Genomic DNA, 20791 nt, shown 5'->3' with positions numbered 1-20791 from the left:
ATATTTAAAGAGTATACATACAACAACCACCCCAGAGATCCAACAGGAATCAGTTGCCAGAGGCAGGTTTAGCAAATGGTTGATCACCACCTGCAGGACACTTGGAAACATTGTGGATGCTTTCAAGTGGTCACACAAGGCATGGTGTGGTGTACTAGCCATAGGGCTTCATTGCCTTGCACTTGAATTTATGCACAATGACTATAAAACATTACCATCTTTATCTGGTGGCATTTCCCCTTTACTTTGTACAGGTGTCAATGACTACACAAGGGACAAAGTGATGGAGAGTAAAGCCTTACATATCTCAAATGTAGAAAGAGATTGAGAACTATTTGTGCTGACGAGAGCTGGTGAAAAAACAACTTTTACTTTGTCTGGAAAAATATTAAAGAAAAGGAGAACTTTTTGTTTCCGTCATTTCTCTTTTGCAGGATTTGTTGGGTTTATATTGAAGAAACAAAAGCACAAGACCAGAAAGTGTTTGTTTAAACCAAGGGTGGGGGTGGGGGGGAGAATCACTACTGAAACCCAAACACTTTTGGTTTTCATGTGTGTTTTTGTTTTGGTTTTTTTGGTGAAAAGTTTCAACAAAAATGGAAATTTTTCCAGAGAAAACTTCTGTTTAGTGAAAAATGGCTTTTTGATTGGAAAAAAAAACATTAATGAAAAATGTTTTGACCAGCTCCTGTGCTGACACAGCAAAGACATTTAGGTGGAGAAAGGAGCAATCAAAACAGCTGGGTGTCTCTTGGAGCATTCCAGTGGAACCATGCCAGACTCAGCATTTTGCTTCACAGGGGGGTTCTGTGAATTTTCTCTTTGACTCGTGCTGCCTGAGTTATACATGGAATTTTGGAACTCAAAGTAACATTCAGTCAAACCCACTGTATTTCACCTGGTTTTGTTATAAATAAGTTATACCATGAATTTCACACAGTTTGAACAATTTACAGCTTTCCGTTGAATCAAAATTAAGCCTGGGTTTGCTCAGAAAGTTTTTGAACCTTAGCGAGTCTCTTGAGGAATCAGGGCTGAGCTTAGGGTTTGTAACAGAATCTTGACCCTGGTGAGTTTTGAAAGCATTCACAACAGAACAAGAAACCTCACAAATGTCTTCAGATATTTTAGGCTGTTAGTGTTCCAGTCATACATCTCCTGGTCAGCTAGACCTAATTCAATACATCACGTAGAATTCTGGTTACCTTTTCCTAGGACAGATAGTTTTAGCTTGAAGAGAATGTGAAGTAAACGTGTAAGGATGATTCCAGGTTTTAAGATTCTTTGCTCAGAGGAGAGGTTAAAAAGGATCATTTTATTCCCACTGGACAAGAGAAGATTTTGAGGTAGCTTCAAAAGTGCCTGGAAAATGAGGGATTAGAAAAGATTGGAACAAGATTCAACTAATACATCTTGGGCAAGAGGGGGTTCCAAACACATGGGGACATAATCAAGAATGTAGGATGTTTTAGAAAGCACAGAATTCAAATGTAATTGTTTCCCTTACTGGAGGCCTCAGCTGGCAAGTGAAGGCATCCAAACAGGATGCAGACCTTACAATTGCCATTCATTCTGTTCTCATTTGGAGATGAGACTACAGCATTAGGCTCATGAAGCTGCAGTTTAAATCTCTTCAGAAATCACAACTGGTGCAGAATTTGGCTGGCTTGTTAGTTGGAGGCTCTTTCATGAATATAATACACCTGTGCTCTACAAGTGGCCTGGGACCTACCTAAGAGACTGCCTCTCTTTCTGTGACACACTCCCATACTCTTGGTAAGTGGAATTGCCTTTTCTGATGCCCCATTGATATAAAATAGGGGAGGGCAACTGGTAGAGTATCCTCTAGCAGGGTCATTGACTTTTGGAACTTGCTTTCTTCCCAGGCACTTTACTGACTGGGTATCTGAGCCTTCAGGGCAGCTGCAAGACATATCTTCCCCTCTTGTCTTTGAGGAGATGGGTGGTGGGTAGGGCTGGTGGCTCTGTGGGACTCTGTGGGTTGTATGCAGGGGAATATATTCATTTGTATGCCATCTATGTTATGTTCAATTCACTCTGGGGGAATTGATGTCTGTTTATTCATGTAGTGCATTTTAAAATAAAGTTCATCAAGGGCATCCAGATCAGTGGATGAATGCTCTTGTTAATGGTTGTACAAATAATAAATAAATAGTTTATGTGAGTTTGAGACATACCTGGGAGCTGAAGGATGCTGTGACAAAGTAGGGGGTGGACTGAGATTAAATATAAGGAGACGGGTTTGAGGGGCCCAGTTGCTTTCACTGTGTAGCATGTTTCTCCTTGCCATGTCTACCTTCTCTTTTGCTTTTAAAAATCTTTCTCCTTCTTTATAGATGGGGAATTTATCTAAATTTCAGTTCCATATAATATTGCTTGTGTCATAAATATAAAGGGAAGGGTAAACCCCTTTGAAATCCCTCCTGGCCAGGGGAAAGCTCCTCTCACCTGTAAAGGGTTAAGAAGCTAAAGGTAACCTCGCTGGCACCTGACCAAAATGACCAATGAGGAGACAAGATACTTTCAAAAGCTGGGAGGAGGGAGAGAAACAAAGGGTTTGTGTGTCTGTCTGTAGTCGTCTTGGCCAGGGACAGAACAGGAATGGAGCCTTAGAACTTTTAGTAAGTAATCTAGCTAGGTATGTGTTAGATTATGATTTCTTTAAATGGCTGAGAAAAGAATTGTGCTGAATAGAATAACTATTTCTGTCTGTGTATCTTTTTTGTAACTTAAGGTTTTGCCTAGAGGGGTTCTCTATGTTTTTGAATCTAATTACCCTGTAAGATATCTACCATCCTGATTTTACAGGGGGGATTTCTTTATTTCTATTTACTTCTATTTTTTATTAAAAGTCTTCTTGTAAAACACTGAATGCTTTTTCATTGTTCTCAGATCCAAGGGTTTGGGTCTGTGGTCACCTATGCAAATTGGTGAGGCTTTTTATCCAACATTTCCCAGGAAAGGGGGAGTGCAAGTGTTGGGAGGATTGTTCATTGTTCTTAAGATCCAAGGGTCTGGGTCTGTAGTCACCTAGGCGAATTGGTGAGGCTTTTTACCAAACCTTGTCCAGGAAGTAGGGTGCAAGGTTTTGGGAAGTATTTTGGGGGGAAGGACGCGTCCAAACAGCTCTTCCCCAGTAACCAGTATTAGTTTGGTGGTGGTAGCGGCCATTCCAAGGATAACGGGGGTAATATTTTGTACCTTGGGGAAGTTTTGACCTAAGCTGGTAAAGATAAGCTTAGGAGGTTGTTCATGCAGGTCCCCACATCTGTACCCTAGAGTTCAGAGTGGGGGAAGAACCTTGACATGGTGGCACAGTGGTGGGATTAACCTGAAATCATTTTGAGATCCAGTTGAGATTTTTTGAACTAGAAATACAGAGTTTAAAAAGGAATTTTTAGGAAGTCCAGAAGGCAGCTTTGAAACTGAAAGCAGCTTGGTTTCTCTCTGCTTTGTGGCCAAGCAGAGACAAAAGGGGATTATCTTGTGAATTGCAGGTTTCATTTGCCTGGAGGCAGGGTACTTAACTCCTGCAGGGAAATTCACAGTCTTCCAACCCAGAGGTTTGTGTTTTTTTTTCTTTTCTTCCTAAAAGTAAATAGGGGGTGTGTGCTCTACCCATTTGCCTGGAGACAAAAGTGGCAGGGTTTTTTTTAGGATTTTGATTTTTTTTTTTGTTTTACAAGGAGCACAGGTTTGAAAAGAAATTTTTTTTTTCTTTGGGCTGGGTAAGCAGGTTTCCAAGTAGTTGGAGGTTTTTTGCTTTAATTTGGGCCCAGAGCAGAGACAAGGGAATTGTCTTTTTCTGTAGGCTGACAATCACTATCAGAGAATAGGTATTCTATTCCAGCACAGCAAAATTTTACAGCCAAGTTTTGTTTGTTTATTTCTAAACCTCAGGTGTAAAGTTAGTTAAAAACAGAGAGGTTAGAATGACCAAATCCTCAGCTCGACTACAGCTGGAATTAGCCAAATTTCAGGCTGAGGAAAAACAAAGGGAACATGAAAGACAGATAGAACTCATGCGGCTGGAGAAGGAGGTACAAGAGGCTGCCCACAAAAGGGAAATGGAGGCAAGGAAGCATGTGGAGGAGATGGAGAGGATAAAGGCCCAGCAGAATATACCAACAAACCCTAGCAATCCTTCTCCAGGTACCACTTCCCATCCCAGAAAGTTCCCCACCTACAAGGCAGGTGATGATACTGAGGCCTTCTTAGAAAACTTCGAAAGGGCCTGCCTTGGGTACAGCATCTCTACTGACCAATACATGGTAGAGCTGAGGCCGCAGCTCAGTGGACCCTTAGCTGAGGTGGCAGCTGAAATGCCTAAAGAACACATGAACAAGTATGAACTGTTTAAATCCAAGGCGAGAGTCAGAATGGGGATAACACCCGAGCAGTCTCGTCGGAGGTTCCGAGCCCTAAGGTGGAAACCAGACATGTCATTTACCCGACATGCCTACCACATTGTGAAACATTGGGATGCCTGGATATCAGGAGCAAGTGTTGAATCTCCAGTAAATTTGCCCTTCCTAATGCAAATGGAACAATTCTTAGAGGGTGTTCCTGAGGAAATAGAAAGATACATCCTAGATGGGAAACCCAAAACTGTAATCGAGGCAGGAGAGATTGGAGCCAGATGGGTGGAGGTGGCAGAGAAGAAGAAAACTGGTCGCAGTTGGAGCGGAGACCAGAAGGGACCACCCCAGACCACACCCTATTACCGGGGGCCGCCCAAAGCCCCACCTACCTCCCAAAGAACCCTCCAGACCCCTTATCGTCCCACCACCCCGTTCTCCAGCAACCCTCCTCGTCCCAGTGACCCGTCAGCTGGACGATGTTTTAAGTGTAACGAGCTGGGGCATGTAAAGGCCAACTGCCCCAAGAACCCCAACAGATTACAGTTCATTGCACCGGAATCACACCAGAGGTCCACAGGCCCAGATACCTCCCAGATACCCTTGGAGCGGAGGGAAACTGTGAGTGTGGGCGGGAAGAAGGTCACCGCGTGGAGGGACACCGGAGCACAAGTGTCAGCTATCCATGCTTCCTTAGTGGACCCCAATTTAATCAACCCAGAGATCCAAGTGACGATTCAACCCTTCAAGTCCAACTCTTTCAATTTGCCTACAGCCAAGTTGCCTGTCCAGTACAAGGGCTGGTCAGGAATGTGGACTTTTGCAGTCTATGATGATTATCCCATCCCCATGCTGTTGGGGGAAGACTTGGCCAATCATGTGAAGCAGGCCAAGAGGGTGGGAATGGTCACCCGCAACCAGGCTAAACAAGCCGTGAGGCCTAGCTCTGTTCCGGAAACTTCTATCAGGACCCAGTCAGAGGTGATGGACCTGGACCCCAGGCCAATGTCTGCAACAGCAGTAGTGGATCCAGTCCCAGAGACCCAGACGGAACCAGTCCCAGAACCGGAACCAGCCGAACAACCAACACCAGACCCCGTGTCAGCACTGAATCCAGTACTTGCAACCTCAACACCAGAGGGCCCCACCGAACCTGCACTGGCAGCAGCCGATAACCCTACACAAGAGGCTCAGCCGGAGCCTGAATCCCAACATAGTGCACCAGCGGAGAGCGGTTCACAGTCAACAGAAACAGCTCCATCCCCTATATCGCTTCCAGAGGGACCAAGCCTAGGTCCACAATCCCATGAGGAACTGATGTCTCCAGCATCAAGGGAACAGTTCCAGACCGAACAGGAAGCAGATGAAAGCCTCCAGAGAGCTTGGACGGCGGCACGGAGCAACCCACCGCCTCTCAGCTCTTCTAATCGATCCAGGTTTGTTGTAGAAAGAGGACTTTTATACAAGGAAACTCTTTCTGGGGGACACCAGGAAGACTGGCATCCTCAGAGACAGTTGGTAGTTCCAACTAAATACCGGGCCAAGCTCTTGAGCTTAGCCCATGATCACCCTAGTGGCCATGCTGGGGTGAACAGGACCAAAGACCGTTTGGGGGGGTCATTCCACTGGGAGGGAATGGGCAAGGATGTTTCTACCTATGTCCAGTCTTGTGAGGTGTGCCAAAGAGTGGGAAAACCCCAAGACCAGGTCAAAGCTCCTCTCCAGCCACTCCCCATCATTGAAGTTCCATTTCAGCGAGTAGCTGTGGATATTCTGGGTCCTTTTCCGAAAAAGACACCCAGAGGAAAGCAGTACATACTGACTTTCATGGATTTTGCCACCCGATGGCCGGAAGCAGTAGCTCTAAGCAACACCAGGGCTAAAAGTGTGTGCCAGGCACTAGCAGACATTTTTGCCAGGGTAGGTTGGCCCTCCGACATCCTCACAGATGCAGGGACTAATTTCCTGGCAGGAACTATGAAAAACCTTTGGGAAGCTCATGGGGTAAATCACTTGGTTGCCACTCCTTACCATCATCAAACAAATGGCATGGTGGAGAAGTTTAATGGAACTTTGGGGGCCATGATACGTAAATTCGTAAATGAGCACTCCAATGATTGGGACCTAGTATTGCAGCAGTTGCTCTTTGCCTACAGAGCTGTACCACATCCCAGTTTAGGGTTTTCCCCATTTGAACTTGTATATGGCCGTGAGGTTAAGGGGCCATTGCAGTTGGTGAAGCAGCAATGGGAGGGATTTACACCTTCTCCAGGAACTAACATTCTGGACTTTGTAACCCACCTACAAAACACCCTCCGAACCTCTTTAGCCCTTGCTAGAGAAAACTTACAGGATGCTCAAAAAGAGCAAAAAGCCTGGTATGATAAACATGCCAGAGAGCGTTCCTTCAAAGTAGGAGACCAGGTCATGGTCTTAAAGGCGCTCCAGGCCCATAAAATGGAAGCATCGTGGGAAGGGCCATTCGTGGTCCAGGAGCGCCTGGGAGCTGTTAATTATCTCATAGCATTCCCCACCTCCAACCGAAAGCCTAAGGTGTACCATATTAATTCTCTAAAGCCCTTTTATTCCAGAGAATTAAAGGTTTGTCAGTTTACAGCCCAGGGAGGAGATGACGCTGAGTGGCCTGAAGGTGTTTACTACGAAGGGAAATGTGCTGGTGGTGTGGAAGAGGTGAACCTCTCCATGACCCTTGGGCGTATGCAGCGACAGCAGATCCAGGAGCTGTGCACTAGCTACGCGCCAACGTTCTCAGCCACCCCAGGACTGACTGAACGGGCATACCACTCCATTGACACAGGTAATGCTCACCCCATTAGGGTCCACCCTTACCGGGTGTCTCCTCAAGCTAAAACTGCTATAGAACGGGAGATCCAGGATATGTTACAGATGGGTGTAATCCGCCCCTCTGAAAGTGCATGGGCATCTCCAGTGGTTCTAGTTCCCAAACCAGATGGGGAAATACGTTTTTGCGTGGACTACCGTAAGCTAAATGCTGTAACTCGCCCAGACAACTATCCCATGCCACGCACAGATGAACTATTAGAGAAACTGGGAAGGGCCCAGTTCATCTCTACCTTGGACTTAACCAAGGGGTACTGGCAGGTACCGCTAGATGAATCTGCCAAGGAAAGGTCAGCCTTCATCACACATCTCGGGCTGTATGAATTTAATGTACTCCCTTTCGGGCTGCGAAATGCACCCGCCACTTTCCAAAGACTTGTAGATGGTCTCCTAGCGGGATTAGGAGAATATGCAGTCGCCTACCTTGACGATGTGGCCATATTTTCGGATTCCTGGGCAGACCACCTGGAACATCTACAAAAAGTCCTTGAGCGCATAAGGGAGGCAGGACTAACTGTTAAGGCTAAGAAGTGTCAAATAGGCCTAAACAGAGTGACTTACCTTGGACACCAGGTGGGTCAAGGAACTATCAGCCCCCTACAGGCCAAAGTGGATGCTATCCAAAAGTGGCCTGTCCCAAAGTCAAAGAAACAGGTTCAATCCTTCTTAGGCTTGGCCGGTTATTACAGACGATTTGTACCGCACTACAGCCAAATCGCTGCCCCACTGACAGACCTAACCAAAAAGAAACAGCCAAATGCTGTTCAGTGGACCGGAAGGTGTCAGAAGGCCTTTAACAAGCTTAAAGCGACACTCATGTCTGACCCTGTACTAAGGGCCCCAGACTTTGACAAACCGTTCCTAGTAACCACAGATGCATCCGAGCGTGGTGTGGGAGCAGTTTTAATGCAGAAAGGACCTGATCAAGAATTCCACCCTGTAGTGTTTCTCAGCAAAAAACTGTCTGAGAGGGAAAGCAACTGGTCAGTCACTGAAAAAGAATGTTATGCCATTGTCTACGCTCTGGAAAAGCTACGCCCATATGTTTGGGGACGGCGTTTCCACCTGCAAACCGACCATGCTGCACTAAAGTGGCTTCACACCATCAAAGAAACTAACAGAAAACTTCTTCGGTGGAGTTTAGCTCTCCAAGATTTTGATTTCGACATCCAACACATCTCAGGAGCTTCTAACAAAGTGGCTGATGCACTCTCCCGTGAAAGTTTCCCAGAATCAACTGGTTAAAATCGTCCTTGAGATGTGGAAAATATTGTTAGTCTTTATGTACTTGGTAGTATATTTAGAGATGCATGTGTCTTATTAACTCTGTTTTCCTAGAGCCCCAGGAAGAAATCCCAGCCAGTGTTTCACCCTAGCTGAGATTTGGGGGGCGTGTCATAAATATAAAGGGAAGGGTAAACCCCTTTGAAATCCCTCCTGGCCAGGGGAAAGCTCCTCTCACCTGTAAAGGGTTAAGAAGCTAAAGGTAACCTCGCTGGCACCTGACCAAAATGACCAATGAGGAGACAAGATACTTTCAAAAGCTGGGAGGAGGGAGAGAAACAAAGGGTTTGTGTGTCTGTCTGTAGTCGTCTTGGCCAGGGACAGAACAGGAATGGAGCCTTAGAACTTTTAGTAAGTAATCTAGCTAGGTATGTGTTAGATTATGATTTCTTTAAATGGCTGAGAAAAGAATTGTGCTGAATAGAATAACTATTTCTGTCTGTGTATCTTTTTTGTAACTTAAGGTTTTGCCTAGAGGGGTTCTCTATGTTTTTGAATCTAATTACCCTGTAAGATATCTACCATCCTGATTTTACAGGGGGGATTTCTTTATTTCTATTTACTTCTATTTTTTATTAAAAGTCTTCTTGTAAAACACTGAATGCTTTTTCATTGTTCTCAGATCCAAGGGTTTGGGTCTGTGGTCACCTATGCAAATTGGTGAGGCTTTTTATCCAACATTTCCCAGGAAAGGGGGAGTGCAAGTGTTGGGAGGATTGTTCATTGTTCTTAAGATCCAAGGGTCTGGGTCTGTAGTCACCTAGGCGAATTGGTGAGGCTTTTTACCAAACCTTGTCCAGGAAGTAGGGTGCAAGGTTTTGGGAAGTATTTTGGGGGGAAGGACGCGTCCAAACAGCTCTTCCCCAGTAACCAGTATTAGTTTGGTGGTGGTAGCGGCCATTCCAAGGATAACGGGGGTAATATTTTGTACCTTGGGGAAGTTTTGACCTAAGCTGGTAAAGATAAGCTTAGGAGGTTGTTCATGCAGGTCCCCACATCTGTACCCTAGAGTTCAGAGTGGGGGAAGAACCTTGACAGCTTGTCTTGCAGAATTGCCTCTCTTGTTACAATATGTCATAGTGTCAGGGGTATTGAAATGAATATGAACTGAAATCGCTTGATTTCAGAGAGGATTTCCCTCCCCCATAAGTTCCATTATTTGCATTCAGTGAGAGTGGTCAGCACTTACTCTCCAGTCAGCCGTGCTGGTTTTAACTTGTTAATCTGCAAATGCAACTAATTAGTTCTGCTCTGTTTAGGACAAGCGAAATCCACTCTATCCCCATGGTTTATTATATGCTAGAAAGTATATGTTTAAAGATCAATGGCTCTTGCCTATAAAATGGACACTGCGTATAATTGCCTGGTGTACCCTGGTAAACTGTGCAATTAGAATTACAGTACATGTCTGGTCCTCCCTAGAACACATCATTTAAACTACCGTAGTAGATTTTTAGTTTTAGTAGAAGTGCTGATCATTCTGTTGAGCAGCCAAAAAAAAAGGAAAACAAGATCAAACATTGGTATATTTCAGCTTTGACATTTTAAAAGCTTTTATATAAGAAACAGGCTGAGGACCTGAGGCTTGGTGTGAGATTGGATAGCGCAGGTCACTTTATCTTATCTATTTTTTTATTTTCAAGACTAAATGATCACAGAGGGCCACATTCAGTTATGAAGTAATGCTGGTGTGAGTTACAGGTTAGGTGTAAGAAGCTCAGTGAACTGGTACTGGAGTACTGTAACTTGAACCAATTTGACATTCTGTAGGTGAACAAAACAAAGGTAACTTCCATAAATTACAGGTTTCAGAGCAGCAGCCGTGTTAGTCTGTATTCACAAAAAGAAAAGGAGGGCTTGTGGCACCTTAGAGACTAACCAATTTACTTGAGCATAAGCTTTCCGATGTAGTGAGCTGTAGCTCATGAAAGCTTATGCTCAAATAAATTGGTTAGTCTCTAAGGTGCCACAAGTACTCCTTTTCTTTTCTCCATAAATTAGGTATTCTGTGGGGACGGAATTCAGTCTGGTGTAAAATGGATGCAACTTTTGTTGGTCCTGGCTCATGCTACAGGTGATATGGATCCCAGGAATGCTGCAAGGTGCAAGGATTGAAGTAGCATGTGTGCCACTTTATCTTATGCTGTCTTGTTAGTTGCTTTTCCAGCTACAGCCCTGCAATCTGCCCATTTTGTCGAAATAGTTATACTCAATTTGCACACCCACAGACTACATTATATTGCAAATTACACTCTCTTGCATTTTCTGACCAATTTACACCTGACAGGGAATTTACACCGTCCTTTGTCACAGCTGAATTTGGTCCAGAGACTTCCACTGGAGCTGTATCCACTTACATCAGACTGAATTTGGAATACATCCTCAGATGGTGTAAACCAGCATAGTTCAATAAAAGTTAAGGGAGCTGGGATGACTTATACCAGCTGGGGATCTGCTCCATGCTGTCCTGAAGAAGAAATGGCTGAATCAATGATAGAAGCAACCAGCAGCATAGTTTCTTTCAAAGGAAAATCTTTTCAGATGGGAAACACATATATAACACAAAAGGCAAAGAACATCAGTTTGCAGGAGCACTAGGCTGACTGAACAACAAAAGGACAAATGGGTTACACGGAGGTAAATCTGTCTTGCACAGATTCCTTCCCCTGCTTTGGTGAGGATATTCCAGTAACCCAAATGGAAAATTGCAACGTATTGGCAAGATAGGAATATAATGTATGAATGGAAAAATACTGTCCTACAGCTGGAATATTGATGTGGATAATTACCTATCTACATGTTACTGCAAAGTCATCATCTTGACCAGTCAAAATAGCTTAATCCCTCCTGCAAAGAGAGTGGGTATTAAAGTAGATTGCTGTTACTGCCCTCTACGCACATCTACTGTGTACTATAAATGCCATTGATAAGAGCCATCCTCACAGCAGTATATCATCTGCATCTTTGCATTCCAGCTCTTCTGATCAGAAAAACAACCCATCTTGGATGCAAGATGCGATAAACTGGAAAGAATAGTACCTATTCCTACCCACTGATTTGGAGAGGGAAAGATGCTAACTAAATTCATTGATATTTTACCAACAGTGGGCCAGAAACCCAGCTGATGTAAATTGGTGTCAGTAGCATACATCTGATTCAGATAGGTCAGCCCTTTTATCCATTGGCAATTAGTACTGTGGATTTTAAAATACCATGATTTATTCTGTCGAGTTTGCATCGGTACAGAAAACATTAGTCACGTTGGATCATGTTAGCCTTTAGAGTGCTGGCCTTTTTTAACCTGTTACTGAAAAGAACGTATAGAAGAATGCAGAAATGTGTCTGTCATCTCCAAAAGGTTAATATTTGTCATTACTGATAATATAACTATAGTGAAAGGTACAGGATATGTGCTAAACTCCCCTATTCAATCACACTTTGAAACCCAGGCCCACTTATTTAGGTTCCCAAATAGGGATTTAGATTAACTTGAGAATCCAATTTAAAAAAAAATCTGGTCCAGGACTAACAAACCAAGGGGAGAAGGAACTGAGGGGAGGGGTAATCTGTTGATACCTTTGGTCAATAATGGGTGATTTCCTTGTGTAGGGAATACCTGCTCAGAATGTGACTTCAAACGCTCGAGTTTTGTTTTGAGTGACACCCCCCTTTCCTTTCACTACTACTACTCTGTCTCTTTATTACAAATGGCCACATCAAATGCTTTTATGTGGTGTTTTGTTTTTTTTTAAATCACAAACCTTATCTATCCCCTGTCTTTTTAAGGGAATCTGCACAATGGGAGACTAGCTTCCTCGGGCCTGACTGGACAAAAATAATCTCTCTCTCCGGATCACTTTTGTGTAGAAGTTGCTTCTGTGTCTCATTCCCCATCTGTAAAATGGGGGATAGGTAAAGTATTATCTCCTATGAGTGTCGCGAGGATTGATCAGTCAATGGTTGACCATGTTAAACGCCAAGTTCCTTTCTGTCTTGTCCAGGGCACCCAAATTTAAATGTCACAAGTGAGGGCAGTTGAGATGGACCCGGTGTCTGTTCAGATACATCCTTGCTCTGCTCACTGTGCCACGTGGCTGAAAGGCATTGCAAAACGCATTTTAAAAACACCCCGCCTCATGTCAGTGTTTCAAACGCAGTGCTGTATTGTCTCCTGTTGAGCAGAAGGTCATGACGCATGTTCGGCACCCATACATGGGCTCGTATCCAGAACTAACGCTGCACTGCAGTAGTGGGGAGAAACATCAGAGGTCTGTCAGATGAAATGTTAATCCAAGCTTCCCCTCTCCCTGTCTCTGGTAGAGTAACTGCTGTTTTGACATTTCAAAAAGATTTTGGGGATAATGCCTTATTCTGGCTAGAGCAGGAAACCCCTTACTCTTAAAAGGATCGCTTTCCCTTTCTCGTTAATTCTGGTCCTGTGTGCGATGTCAGTGCGTGTGCAAGTGTTGGTGTGTGTGTTTGTTCACAGTAATAGTATCTAGTTGCTTTTGAAATCATTTTGGCATACTTTGAATATGAAAGGTGTTTTATCAAACTAGCACTTGTTCTGTTCTGTTCCAGCATCTCTCCCCCTAACACTAGAGCGCTCTCCACTCTGATACTTCCTTCTTCCTCTGACCTTTTCTGACTGAAGTGTATTGAACCACTTGAAGTCTAGTGAAACCAGCTACGTGTAATAAATTTCAGGGCTGCAAGTAACCTGAAAACATAGATTCTTTTTTTTTTTTTTTTTTAAAAGAAGGTTTTATCTTCAGTGGGTTGAATGAATTCCTCTTCTAGAAGTGATGTTTCTTTCACATTCTGTATCTAAATTTGTGTGTGTGTGTGCAGATGCGTGCTTAATTCCAAAGTCACCTCTTTACTTGTGGCTCTTCTCCAATCCTGATGGGGGTGGGTTTAGAAAAGATTTCTAGATTAAAATACGGTTATTACCTTTTGATATAAAGGTACAGATTAAAAACACTTGAATGTAGCTGAGTTGCAATAGACACAATTGAAAAAACTTCATCACTCTTGTGCTGTCTTTAAGTGTAATGATTAATGTACCATTGCAAGATGATATATATGTCCGTAGATTGCTGTTTGAATTACTGTGCCTGCTTTATGACTTATTGTTTCCCCCGATCTCTGAACATTTTATTTAAAGATCAGTGAGGGATTAAAGCACTTCCTTTTTCTTCTCAGCAAGACTTGAAAGAAGGAGGTTGGGGGAGAAAGACGACTTATGCTGGGCTGAAGTTAAGCACCTAGAATCAAATCAATCACTTTTCACTGAAGCTTATGAAAACTTTAACACATGTTTAATGGTAAACAAACCCAAGGAATAGACATAAGATAGATAGATCTTGCAGCCAACATATATAGAGATCTATAAACTGCTAGATTTGGTGGCGTGGGAGTTAAGCACATTATCTCATTCTGTAGAGGTATGTAGGAACCCAAGAAAAAGAACAAAAGAGGTCTGCAATTAAACCACTCTTAAAAATGGCATTGTATTAGCTTTTAGAATTGTGAGACTATGTAGGGACAACTTTTAGCATTGGAGCCTTAAAGTTCCACCTGTCTTGTAGGAAAGGAATCTATTCTTTACAGGAACTCGTTGTTCAGTGGAACGCATCCTGCAGGGCAGGATATCCGTGGCAGGACGGATGGAGTTTTAAGGCCTCGGGAAGTATTGTATACTTCGGCTTTTAAACTGGAATTCTGGTGTTGTCAATTCTATGAGCATGCAGAGATGTGGCATGTTCTTAAGCTACTGTTTTTCTGGGAGTACGTTCAAGAGGGAAAGGTACTGCCAGTATTTATGCTGTGTGCTTGGAGAATTTTGGCACTAAATTAGCACTACTGAATGTCCTAGAAGATTTTAATTTACAGCTATGGTAACTAACTCATTGTGATAACTGAGTGTTGGCATTCTTTGAGGTTCAAATTCAAGAGTGCATGGGATCATTATCAACTCATTTATTAAAATCACAGGGCCAGATCTTCAGTTAGATTAAATTGTCATCAGTCCATTGACTTCAACTGAGCTAGGATAATATATACAGGTTGAGATCAATCTGAAGATGCTCAGACCGGTAACTGAGGACAGGAGAAAGTGTCGGGTGATTTGGAAGAAATTATTTCTCTCTGCCAAAGTGATCATTTACAAAGAACATTGGAGGCAATATCTGACCAGCAGTAACTGTGGGAAAGTTTTCAGAGTAACAGCCGTGTTAGTCTGTATTCGCAAAAAGAAAAGGAGTACTTGTGGCACCTTAGAGACTAACCAATTTATTAGAGCATAAGCTTTCGTGAGCTACAGCTCACTTCATCAGCTCACGAAAGCTTATGCTCTAATAAATTGGTTAGTCTCTAAGGTGCCACAAGTACTCCTTTTCTTTTTGTGGGAAAGTTGGAATTTTTAAAAAACAACCCCTCTCCCCAACAACAAAATACCTTTCTCATCATTTCCTCTAATACTCTGTTCTAATGTATGTTTCTCAAAGTTAAATAAAAGGAGTTTGAGATTTAAACCACTAGAGTATGAATTATAATATGGGGGAGACTTTTTTTTTAAAGTTCATGAATATTTTCTTGAAATTTAAAAAAATCCATGATCTATGTTTTCAGGCATATTATAGTCCCTTTCTATGAATATTTAGTGGAGAAGTTAATGGCCAGAATGGTGACAGTGAGGAAAACATTAGGGAATATTTGTGGAAAGTGAATTTTGAACTTGTAACATAATATATGCACTGGAAACCCAATTTGAAAAGTTAGATTCATCCAGTCAGGAAGCAGAAAAATGCTATGTGACTATAGTATCCAATTAAAACCAACAGCTTGAATTCTGAATTTAAGATGTCAGATATACTCAAACTTCTCATGAGCAATCTATAGATCAAGAATGATTCCCAGACGTATTCAGTGAATACATTTGAATAATGAACACATTTACAAAGCAATTTTTCACTTGAGCTGGTCAGAAAATGGGATTTCCATCCTGTGGGAAATTCTGACATTTTGAAATCTGGGATGGAAAGTCCACATTTCAATTTTTTTTGATGGAACAGAAAATTAGCCCAAAATATTGAAATGTTTAATGTTAAGAATGTTGAAATATTAAAATGTAATATAAAATATTAAAAATATACATGCATACATATATTAGTCAAAATAAGAAATTTTGATCCAAATGAAATGAAATACTCCATTTCAAATCATTTTGAATTTTTCCATTGAAAATTGTCAAAATTGACACATTCCCATGAAGTATTTAGATTTCAACAAAACAGCATTTTCCAATGGAAAGCAGTTTCCCTCCATTTTTTGGACCAGCCCTGCTGTTCGCAAATAACTTGAAATCAAGGAAACATGCTATGCTCCTCAAATAAACGGGTCAGTATAAACTGTTTGCTTGTAAACTCTCAGGTCTCATCTTAACCCTATGCGTTTTGCTTTCGAAACATCCAGGGTTAAAATGAAACCAGGCAATTTGATATCATTACCCATGTCAGACATGAATTAAGGTGTCCTTTGGGAGGTTAGGATAAGGGCTAACTTTAACATTTAGAGTGTTCAAAGCAAGTTTCAATTTGCACTAGATTATAGTGTCCTCAATGGTGTTAAGAGATGGGAGAGATTTTGGCAGGGGATTTAGTCTTTCAAAATAAAATGTTTGGAATTTTGCATCCCTTAAATAGAAAAATGCCTATAGAAGCACAGTCTTGTCAGTAATGTAATGACCCTACATTGGGTCATCATAGGACTTCAGTGTTGATCTATTTCATATACTCTGGTGGCACAAGAGCCTTGGCAGATTTAGAACTTGGGGCCAGAGCTGGGTGAACCATTTGCAGCAAACAATTTCTCCAGTCAGTTTAGCTCCTTTTCCTGTTGGTGAATTATCCAGCTACAGTTTTTGTGTTTCATCTCCTTGTTCGTAATTGCTCAGCGGTTCATGTGAATATATTCATGTGCATTATTCATGTACTTGTCGCTTCCAAGACACAGTGGACTGTTTGTTGTTTTGTAGGTGACTAGTCACCTATGTCATATGCTTCCTGATTGGATAATTGAAACTTTACAAACAAGGAACCAGCACTTTTGGCATTAATGGTAAATAACCTTCTTCATGCCTGCATAAGGGTAGTTCCAAGAAGAACAGCAATTCTCCAGCATCTGTGCAAATAAGAACACAGTGACCAAAAAAATAAGGGGGGCCCTAAGCGGGATCAAAGGGGAAAATGTTTCAGAATTTTTATTCATAAATCCATTCCTTCTTTTTGCCCTGTTTTATGGTCATGATTTCTCTTCCAAAAATACAGACACTTCTCCTACAGGAGACCCCTTTGTCTCCCTACAGCGCTGGCAGAAGTGTTCCAGTAGCAGTCGTCTCAGGGGTGGGGAAGGACAACTTCCTTTGTTCTTCAGTGATGAGAGCTAGGCAAACTGCTCAACATTACTGCTTGGCTGGCTGCAGTCTCTTTGCTAGTAGTTTCCAAAGACTGCTCGTGGTCCATCCCAGGGATGTTTCCAGTGTAGCCAGTCCCTGCTCTAGCCTGCATCTGCTCCTGCCTCAGCTGGCCATTCAGCATCTCTGACAAAGCCAGACCTCTAAATCTCACATATTCAGTGACTCTCCCTAGGTCTCTGCTTTTGATGCCTATTGCAGAGTTATCTGGGTGCTGGGCTGATGCCATGGAAAATTCTCATGGGGGACCTGCAGCTAGTGCTCTATAACTGGAGGGGGAAGTTAGTAAAATGGGGATACAGCAGGGAAATCCTTGGAACTCCAAAAGGGACCCAGAGAATGCCTTACCCCAGAAAACAAGCACAGTTAAAGACACACAACAAAACTGAAAAGGAGTACTTGTGGCACCTTAGAGACTAACCAATTTATTTGAGCATGAACTGAAGCAATATAAATGCCAGATTTTCCAGTATCAACCGCTGATGATGACATTGCACCTAGTAAAGGACAAAGAGCTAACGGGGGGTTAAAAAAAAAACCCTCTCCACAAAATCTAATAAATGGACTATATAAAACCACTACAATACTGCTGCAGTGCAAGGTGGGGTTGTTCAGACTTTGAAATTCTCTGCTTGTCGCGTAACATTTGCTATCCATTCCCTGCCCCCCCCCCCCCAGCCCAGGGAATAAGCCCCAACAGTCCTTTCTGAGACAATTCATTTGGAAGTTTCTTCACGGAAATGGAGTGCAATAATTCCATTCAAATAAAACAAATGAATGTGCCCTCCATGCCCATCACTGTTCTTGCTGTTGCCCTCCTTCCCATCCCCCCTCCCTCCTCTGGTAGGCCTTCGCCACAGTATATAATACATAAATATATGTATGGTTTGGAGGATGTGTTATCAGATAAGACTATTGTGTTGTTCACGGTTTCGGTGCCAAAATCATTCAGCTTTGCAGTTTCTGCATCTGCAGAACTCTTGGGATGTCATTTATCTGATAAGGTGACCCCCAACCCCTGGTTTTATTTACTGTGCTATGTTAATGAGTACACTATGGTTGGGAATGCATAATTCTGAGCACAAGGCAAACACCCTCCAACCACACAAGAGTTAGACTAAGATCATTTTATTATAAGGCTGACTCCTGTTTAAGGCAGTGAACATGGTGAATTCTTCTTTGCAACTAACTTTTATGAAGATAGATTATTCTCTTTGTGGTGGCTTTCACTGGGTTTGACTTGTGTATCTGAGGCAACGTTGCACATTCACAAGACTACACTGACTGCCGTTCCCCAATGACCGTATACAACATCTGGTGTATAACTTAGTAGTGATTACATGGAGATTCAGAAAAGGGACATTGTACAGAAATACACAGGCAGCTTAAGCCATACTCTTAGTATAGTCTTGTTGGGTGGGAAATTTCACAGTGCTCTGAGGCAGTCATTTCCCTTCCTGCTTCCATCCCAGGTACTTGTTCAAGCTGGAACTTCAAATCTTTGAGTCACTTTTATGAAGAAAATTATGGATAAGTATCCATGTAGGAATAACTGTAATGTCCTTTTATGTCCCCTCATTGAGTCAGTTTCCAGCATACTTTATACAGGAGAGGATTAAACTTAGAGAGGAATTCTTATTCATATATATTTTTATTTGAGCTTGATTTTCAACTGTTTTTCTAATGGTAAACTTTTTGTTCAGGCATGAATACACAAACATACCAACATAGGAGAAAAAATGGCTTAACTTTGCTGATGTGCAAATGTGTGGATCATTGGATATGCAGATCACAGAAGAAAGCCATTCTGCTTAGTTCTAATTCCATCAGGATCATTTACCTTTTGAAGGATAGAAAAGAATGAAATGAAGATCAAAATCATCAGCCTTATTTGGCTTCATCCAAGATTTATGGTAGCTGCTTTCAAGGGCAACTAAAACCAGCTGCAGAATTCACATCCATACCACTTTCTTCCTTTTCTTTCAATATTTTATAAATGTTACAGGCAAAGTCAATGGTTGGGGACATTAAACTTTTTTTCCCCTGGCTTCCCCTGAAGATTCAATGAGAACTTGTATCAATAATCACTGTATTTACCAGCCTCACTAGCATTACCCCCCACCCCTTCCTTTAGTAGTCATGGAGTTTATATGTATAATATAAATGTATGTACAGTCCATTTGCCAAGCCTGCCTATGACATTGGGTTTTTCCCATTGTTGTTCCAAAGCAGAAAGCATTACATTTTGATTTAGATTGTTAATATAGCGCCCGTTCATCGTCCGCTTTTGATTTGAATTAATTTTTAAACAAACATCCCAGACTGCTCAGTTAGATATTTGAAATGAAGACGTATTGTACTTAATTTAAGTGTCTTGATGTACAGCATAAAAATATCCAGCGTTGTTTTTTTAAGTCTTTCTGTGATCTTTCTGGAAGTAAATAGGTTGCTTTGCTTTCTTTTAGATGCTTTGATTAAATTTGACAGCAAGAAATATCTCACATCCATATGATAAAGGAGGACAATATAAATGAGGCTGATATAGTGACTCACAAATTATCCCAAGGATCAAGTATAGTGGGCAAAAATTGATAAGGCAAATTTAGTTTTCTATTGCAAGGTGCTCAAGAATGCCAAAGTTATTTTTTTATGCTGTAATAGTTACTCTTAAGGTCTCAGGAATTTATGGGGATAATCCCCACAAAACATGAGGCCTGATTGGGCACTCCGTAATCACATTGGAAAGTACTTACTCATGTGAGTTGTCCTGTGGAGGTGATTGGTACTACATGTATAAGTAACTGCTCAGCTGTGAAAGTAAGAGTTGCACAGTAGGGCCTTATTTCCTGTTTGATCATAAGCAAACTTCTAGTGGCAGTCAAAGCTGTATAATTATTCAGTTCTCTATATTGGCATCCATCATCAACATACCTGATGTCAGTCTTATACAGGTGTCTGAATGCCTTGTTTTTCAGATCTGGTGACCTAGATGAATGTTTGTGTGGCTGAAATATCAGATGTTTTTATGGAGAATAACTTTAGAACCCAAAGAAGTTATTGTCAGATCCTGTCCTCTGGAGGTGTGTGTTTTTTTCATTCATGCTTACAAATGTGGTGGACTAAAATTTGTGAGCAGCTGATTAGAATATTCACACTAGAAACTCATTAGAGTATTCACACACTAGAAACAAGCCCAGAGTATAGCTTGTATATTTGGAATGCTGTTGGAGAGCTTGAAAGAGTACTATGCCCAACAACAGCATAACAGGTGTTGGGTTCTGCCTTGATCAGGGGGTTGGACTAGATGACCTCCTGAGGGCTCTTCCAACCCTAATCTTCTATGATTTCATTTCTTAGGTGCAAAACATTGTGTGGTGCCAGTCTGAAAGATGTGTTAATCGGGATGATGGAAGGATTGACTCCAGGGGGAGATCAGAGGCAGGGAAGGAATAGAACTGAAGGGTTAGATTAGGGCCAAAGCTGGGATGTGTTGTGTTTAGAATGACCATGTGGTGGGTGAAAAAGGTATAGGGATGTGGGGAATAGAGAGAGGAGTTGTGGCTGAATTTGGGTGCATCGTGAAGTGCGATTGTGCTGAAGCAGAGATAGATTACTCTTCTGCTTAACATAGAGAGCAATACTCTGGCCTCCTACCTTACTGGATTCCTGCAGTCAGACACCTCCAGCGCCCAGACACACTCTCTTGTCCTTTATACTGGGTACCATGGCATTGTTCAGCAGTTGACAGATTTTTGGGCCTGAACTGGCATTTTGAAAAAAAATCCAGGGT

The sequence above is a fragment of the Lepidochelys kempii genome, chromosome 5 (assembly GCF_965140265.1).
Source record: "Lepidochelys kempii isolate rLepKem1 chromosome 5, rLepKem1.hap2, whole genome shotgun sequence".
In the NCBI taxonomy this organism is placed as follows: Eukaryota; Metazoa; Chordata; order Testudines; family Cheloniidae; genus Lepidochelys; species Lepidochelys kempii.
This window is presented reverse-complemented; position numbering follows the sequence as displayed.